The 7,770-nt window shown below is 45.2% G+C and overlaps 1 pseudogene across 1 annotated transcript; it reads right to left on the bottom strand.

Annotated features, from left to right (window-relative positions):
- Nucleotides 1-6,267: 6,267 nt before the first annotated feature.
- LOC307048966 (elongin-B-like) lies at nt 6,268-6,619 on the bottom strand (annotated as a pseudogene). The gene has a single exon. The product of its transcript is annotated as an elongin-B-like (transcript).
- Nucleotides 6,620-7,770: the final 1,151 nt, after the last annotated feature.

Here is a 7,770-nt window from a genome sequence, read left to right on the forward strand (position 1 = left end):
AGAAGACATCACGGAAAAGGTGTACATGAGGAAACCCTTGATGAGAGGTAATGGAACAAATGGTTTGCTTGGCAGACAGGGTATTTCTGATACAGAAAGAACCTCTGAGAAGGCCCAGAGTCAAGAGTAGGAAATCAGCCTGAGGAATCTCGAGCAGGGCTTGGTAAGAGCATAGTGTGGTAAGGAGTGATGGGAAAGATTAGGTATTCTAGAAGAGAAGGCAGCTTTGAGCATGAGCTCTAGACAAGTTGGGTTTGAAGTCCAGCTCCATAGTTGTAAACCCATCTGTGCCTTGGTTTGCTCATCTAAAAATTGGGATTTTAATAGAACCTACCTTAAGGATTGTTCTAAGAGCTTAGTGAAAAAGAAGAACTCCCAGCAATAGCTATTGCTGTGAATGAATTGTAGTCAGTCTGAGGATGAGAATGCGTAACTTCCTTCGTATCATCTCTGGCTAACTTTCTATTGCCTTTTCAAATCTTTCACACTCTCCAAGGACCACAGTCCCGCTTGGCTCTCTTGCTCTAAGAAATGGTGGTTCCACTCAAAACATAGTCCATTTCTTCTGCACCTGATCTCCTCTCCTGTTTTCGAGGACACAGACCCCACTCCTTTCCAAAGCTAACCTCTCTCTTACACTAGGGATTCAATAATTTCCTCAGGGCTCTCGCAGGATGACATTTCATCAATAAGCCCATTTCTCTGTCCCAGCTGCAGTAACTCCTCCATCAGCTCCTTCCCCTTAGCCTCTAGCCACACTCAAGTTTTTTCTGGCTTTGTACATCTTTTCCGCCAATGTACAGAGTGGCACCACCCACTGCCCTCCTTCCCTGCAGAAGCTATATTCCCCTCTATCTGTGTTTTGTCCCCTTACTCTGCTAAACAGCTGGTTTCATGGTCACCAAAGAAGAATCTAACAGGTTTTTTTCCATCCTGTTCTGTTCTAGCTTCTTGTGGTTCTGAGTTTACCTTCTCAGAAGGAGACTCACTCAGTCTACACCAGGAAGGTGATATGTGCTCATATTATTGTGTACACTGACATAGGCATTTTCTCTCTTTTCTCATTGTTCCTTCTCAGTCTTCTTTTCTTTACTCAAACTGTTCATGCATATTATCTCCAAGGATTCTAGACTTAGCTTGTTCAGTTTCTCATACTGTACTTCCTCTGGGCAGCCTCATTCAAGCCCAGGACATTTTTTTGCAGGTCATTCCTTCACTACTCTCCTGAAGTTGGAATTTCCAATTGCCTTTTGAAAATCTCATGTCATTACCTTTTCATTCATTTTTTCGTCCACTCAACAAATATTTATTGAGTGCCTCTGAAACATGTCTAAAACCATCTAATTACCTGTCTTCATCCCCACCTCCATCTGCATTTTGTCCTGTCATTTCTCTGGATAAATGACATCTTGATCACTACACCTGAATGAGGATCTTAGAAGTCATCTTCAGCCTGCTCAGCTAGACATCTAATCAGCCACTGAGTCATTATGGCAGTATACATATGCCCACTTTTCTCTCAAGAAATTAGAAGCTAGCTTATTTCTTAGGGGCAGAGGCTAATTCCAATTCTCTTTGCAATCTCCCAAAACAGTTTAGTGTAGTTTCTAGGACTGAGTGGAACAGCATAAATACTGTTGAATTATACTGAGTTGAAATCATTCATGAAGTGATTGACAGTTATGGCAAGGATCTTAGAAGACATATCTAATTCTTTGGCAAAAATGCAAATGCACTCAGTTACCAATTAAAATTAAATTCAATTACATTTTACAATTACAATTCTAAAATTCTACAGAAATGTGGAGAAAAATTATGTAATGGGCCTAAGAACATTAATTTTGAAGATGGAAGTAGAATTACAAAGTCTTCAGAGAGAAGACTATCCCTTGTTTAGCAAATGACCTTGGATATGAAAGAAGAAATCCCCAAGGATGAATTGCCTTGTATATGAAAAGTATCAAGAATTGAAGACTGGCAGCCAAAAAGGAAAAGAGAGGAAGAGAACGAAGAGCTAAGGGAAGGGAAGTGAGGGGGTGATATTATCAGGGCCCTCCACAAAGAGAGCAGGCAAGTAGTTAAGAATAACTGAGTGAGTTTTAAACCCAAAGGTGTCCAATATTTGGTTTTACATCATTGGCTGTGCTGTGCTGTAATTTTATGTAAGTCCTATCGTTCTCTCCTTTATTTTGGAAGCTCAATAAAAGTCTGCTATGTGGTTCCCTAAGTCAATGGGTGTGGCAGCTGTGGAGTATGCCGCTAAGGTCTCTCTTCCGGAGAATCAACCTCCAGCTGCTGCACATTTGGGACACACAACAATGTTCACGCCAAGGCTACCGCCTCCCTGGGCTGTCCCAGCCAGTGACTGAACACAGCAGAGACTATGACTGGGCTATTCCTGACCACTGCAGGACTCCTCCAATGGTGATCTTTGCTCTCAGTCTCTCCCCATCTGCCTGCTCAGGACTTTCTCAGAGCTGTGCTGTGTCCTAAGGCTCTTCCTACCAATCGTCTTCCTTCCTTCCCTTTCTCTCTTCACAGGTGTCAGACCTGGATCATGTCTGAGGTTTCCCCTACCTAGTCCTGCCCTCTCTCTCCTTCTCTCCTCTTTATCCTCCAGAAGCATTTTCCTCAAGAAATCTCTTGCATTTCTAATTCTGTCTTGGTGACTGAATCTCAGAGGCCCTGAACTGGCACAGCGGGATGTTTTCCTTGGGAATGGGACCTGGGGAGTGGAAGAACTGGAGCTGTTTCCATGGTGGGGTAACATGGTGTAGAAAAGGAACAGTGCAGACAGGAGGTGAGGGGCTGAGTGGGGAAGGAGAATTTAGCAGAAGCAGGAAGCTGGATCCTGGAAATGACTAGAAGAAGAATAACCTTCTGGGAATATCTAGAGATTTGGAGAGAGACGCTGGGTTTCCCATTTCATTTTTACCTTAGAGGATAAGGTAGCCCCAGCAGCCGGAGGACTTTCCAGGATAACCAGGCATCTTGCTGTGAGTGAGCAGGTGCAAAGCCAGAAGCTCACAATGTGCTTTGTAAAGGGAGACCTGCAGCCTGAAGGGAGTGGAGAGTGGTCCAAGAGTTCGTCATTGTTCCTGCAGCACCTACCTCAGGGCTCTGCAAAGAAGAAGCTGGTGAGACTTGCTGAATGAACGAAACCTGCTGCTCTAAGGGAGCACACATTTCCTGATCCAGATGAATTACATCAGCTATCCAATGAACTTGTGAATGATGTCACCAAATCCCAGTTAGTGACCATTAAGAAATTTAGAAGAAGGAAAGGGCTATGAACTGGGAATTGAACATTGTCAGTGGGGTATTCCACATGAAACCAGGATGACCTGCTTTGTTGACTCAAAATATATTTTTTCCCAAAGGGAGTTCATTTCAAAGGAGTTTATTTCACACTCACACTTCTGCACACTTTCTATTAAATAATGTGGAGCTGAAATATTTACAATCATCTCTTGCCTACTCCCAGGCTGTCTCTCCTTTCTGGCACCCAGTGCCGAGATGCTGACCTGCAGACACAGATGTGGATACTGAACTTGGCCCTTCCCTATCCCCCCAGGTTCCTGGGCAAGACAGCCAGTGGTCCCTGGGAATCTCCTAGCCCCAACCACTCTGTTCTTTCCTGCCACAGTATTATCACTCTTACTTTTTTTTTTGGAATTTTATTCTATTTTATTTTTTATACAGCAGGTTCTTCATTAGTTATCTATTTTATACATGTTAGTGTATATACATCAATCCCAATCTCCCAGTTCAGCCCACCCCCACCCCCCCGCTTTCCCCCCTTGGCATCCATATGTTTGTTCTCTACATCTGTGTCTCTATTTCTGCTTTGCACACCGGTTCATCTGTACCATATTTTTAGGTTCCCCATACATGCGTTAATATATGATATTTCTTTTTCTCTTTCTGACTTACTTCACTCTGTATGACAGTCTCTAGGTCCAGCCATGACTCTACAAATGACCCAATTTCGTTCCTTTTTATGACAGAGTAATATTCCATTGTATATGTGTACCACATCTTCTTTATCCATTCCTCTATTGATGGGCATTTAGGTTGCTTCCATGACCTGACTATTGTAAATGGTGTTGCAATGAACATTGGGGTGCATGTAATCACTCTTACATTTTAATAAAATTGCTTGATTCTGCAATATGGTCTGTATCTCTCTCCTGAAAGCCACCTCTGCCTCACTTACCTCCAATGTCCAAGAACCCTGAGACTCACTTAGTCTAAAGGGGGGAGGTGATGTGTGCTGATATTATTGGTTACGCTAAGTGCTTTCCATGTACTTAATCAATCTATGTTTACATAACTAAGAGGGTCCACTATAGTGACTTTTCCTGAGCAAAGAGAGTCTGCTCCATGCTCTGCTATACATTTTAAATGCCTCTGTGACACACTATTACCCCAAAGTGTCAGGTGGATTCTACCAACTAATGATGTTATTTAATGAGCTGTTCAACAAGATTCTAGCATGGATTATAAAGGCAGTTTCAATAGCAGTCATATGATGAATAATTGAAGAACTACCAGTGTTAAACTGAGGGGATCTGGCCCTGCATGACCATAGGCTACATATGAATCACTATGTAATGAAAGGGGAGCTCCTGTAAAAATTTACTAATTCCACGGTCTTAGTTCTGAATTGCCTTTCTGTACCTGTACTTCTTACTGCTTCTCCTCTACCCCTGACCCTCTGAGCGAACAAATTTGCTGTTTGATATCTTTCTTGTCCCCTGTTCTACCTTCTGACCTGATGTTCCATTTCCCCTCAGATATGACTATTACTCTTCCCAGCAAAGACTATGGTCCTCACCTCTGTAGGACTGTATTTGGCCGTTTCAGGTAAATACCCCTCCTAGGTAAACTGTGAGACCTTTCAACCAGGCTCTGTCTCATGGAGGTAGAACACTTAGCAGGTTTGGTGCTGGAACTAGATACTGGGAAGGCATGAGCTGACACAGTCCTGCCTTCAAATACCTGGGAGTGGCATTTTTCTTATTCTCTATGGCCCTGAGGGATAGAACAAAGAGTAGTGGGACATTAAAGGGACAGAGGATAGCTTAAAACAGAAACAAAAGGGTATTTGACAGCAGTCAGAGCAGCCACAGCTGCATTTCCTTGCCTCTGCAAGGTACTTGAGCAAAGAGTGGCTAGTCATCACATGGAAACGTCGGCAAAGGGAGTCACGCATCCATGGATCATTTACTAGGAGTCTATATGTTCCTTCAGTGCATAGGGTCTCAGATTCTAAACTTTCATGATTCTCTGAGTTAAAAAGAAAAAAGTCAGACATTTGACCCTAAGGAACAATTTGGAGTTAGAACCATTGGAAGGTCACTTGCATATGGCTGCTGCCAAGAAGAAAATCAAACGTTGAGATGAGAAGCAATAGAGTTTAAATCTAGGTTGGGAAGGAGGAACCATATCCTCAGAAGGGACCTGGTAAACTGTGTTTTTCTGTGCCAAATGAAGCAGCTTAGACCTAAAGACTGTCAGCAATTTTCACCTTCCCACACTGCTACTCCATAATAATTAGTTTTACTACTTTTTTCACAAGCTATTACTTTAATTATTTTAATTAGATTGTTCATGCACTCAAGTTGTTTACAAGCACTTTTCTTTTTATAGCATACTGATAAACAGTAGAGGGAAACTACCATCTTGGAGAAAGCCGGGAAGTTTTTACTAGGTAGGCCATGGCCCATTGAGGTGGTTCATTCTACTCTGAACCGGAGACCACCCAGCATCCTGGGACCTCCTTAGAGAGGACTGAATCCCTTCCCCTGGGCAGTGCCTAAGTCACAACCATATCTTCTGTGGTCATTGCTCCTTCAGTCAAAGAAAGAGAGCAAAGAACCTACTTTCCATATGCCCCTCTGAGAACAACCACCACAGAGTAAATACTAAAGGTTATGGAGAGTTAGTTGTCCACCTCTATTAAAATTTCACATACTTGGGGCTTCCCTGGTGGCTCAGTGGTTGGGAGTCCACCTGCTGATGCAGGGGACACGGGTTCGTGCCCTGGTCTGGGAGGATCCCACATGCCGTGGAGCAACTGGGCCCGTGAGCCATGCCTGCTGAGCTTGCACGTCCGGAGCCTGTGCTCCGCAGCGGGAGAGGCCACAACAGTGAGAGGTCCACGTACCGCAAAAAAAAAAAAAAAAATTTCACATACTTGGCATTTCTTTTTTTTTTTTTTGACACCCAAATCTCTTTTATGGGGGGGGTAGGGCAGTTGGGGGGCCTCTCACTGCACAGCTTGTTCATTGGCGCTGCTTCCTGAGTCCTGTGGCTTCATCACATCTGGCAGCTCAGGTGGGCTGGAGAAGGGCTCGATGCGCAGGGCCTCAAAGGCTTCATCTGCCCTGAAGGCTAGCCCCACAGTGGCTGGGGCCTGAGGCCGTGCTGTCTGGCTGGTGAAGCCACACTAGCCCAATGTCTTTCCGTCGTCCAGAAGCTGGTTGTCCTTGTACAGCCGCTGCGCGTCCGGCGGCTGCTTGAGGATGCCCTCGACGATGCACTTTAGCTCGAACACATTGCTCGACTCCTTGGCGTCTGTGAGGATGGTGGTCTTGTGGCGCCGGATCATGAGGAACACATCCTGGGGGCGGCGGGCCGGCGTGAGCTCGGAGCCTGGGCCCCCCCGCATGGCCCACCGCCCTCGCCACCCCCGACCCCGGCCTACTTGGCATTTCTTAACTTTCTGGTTTGTTTCCTGGTTCCATCTCTTACCAGTTGTGTGGCCTTGAAAGAGTAACTTCTCAAATTCTCAGTTTGCCTATCTGTCAAATGAAGGTAAAGGCACCAAACAGGTAGAGTTCTTTTGAGGATTCAGTGAGTCAGCCTTGGGTGGGCGCTAAGCCTGCGCCAGCAGAGAGTGTCCATCAGTCATTAGCTGCTTCTCCTCCCTCTTCTACTCTACCCTCTCAGCCTTTTTTTTTTTTTTTTTTTTTTTGTGGTACGCGGGCCTCTCACTGTTGTGGCCTCTCCCGTTGCGGAGCACAGGCTCTGGACGCGCAGGCTCAGCGGCCATGGCTTACGGGCCCAGCCGCTCGGCGGCACGTGGGATCTTCCCAGACCGGGGCACGAAGCCGCGTCCCCTGCATCGGCAGGCGGACTCTCAACCACTGCGCCACCAGGGAAGCCCAACACACGTGCTATTTTGAATGTGTCCCTCTTCCCCACTTCCTGGGGCCCAACCAGCCTGTGGGACTTCCTCAGACCCTGCCCAGGCTCAGAGGATTGGCCCCAGGGCAGGAGACAGGGACAGGGCTGTGAGGTTTTGTTAGCCCAAGGCCCTGCATGTCTGTCTAAAACCATATTTTGAGGTTTACTTTGAATAATGCCCAGGACTCCAAAAAGCCCTGCTACTGTGCTCCTAGAGTGCTTCTTTGCTCAGGTATAAACTTGCAATGGAAAAGAAACCGGAGTCACCAACGCAGATTTTTCTTCACAGTAATCCAGCAAAGCTGGGAAATGGGGCTTCGTATAGCAGATCCTAAGGACCCCATCCTTTCTAGGTGATGGGGCTGCTAAATCACCACCAGTGGAGTGTGATTTTTACATTTTTTTTCACTAAAACTTTAATAGATAAAGAAGATTTTTCTCCAGGACTTTTCCTATGACCAGGATCTAGAACAGAGAAAATAGATTTGGTCTATGTTGAATTGAGATATTTGCCTTTGACCTCATGTATTGTATTGGTCCAATTAAATATGATAACCATATATTATTTTTACCATGATT

This window comes from Hyperoodon ampullatus, assembly GCF_949752795.1.
Source record: "Hyperoodon ampullatus genome assembly, chromosome: 2".
NCBI classification, from domain to species: Eukaryota; Metazoa; Chordata; class Mammalia; order Artiodactyla; family Ziphiidae; genus Hyperoodon; species Hyperoodon ampullatus.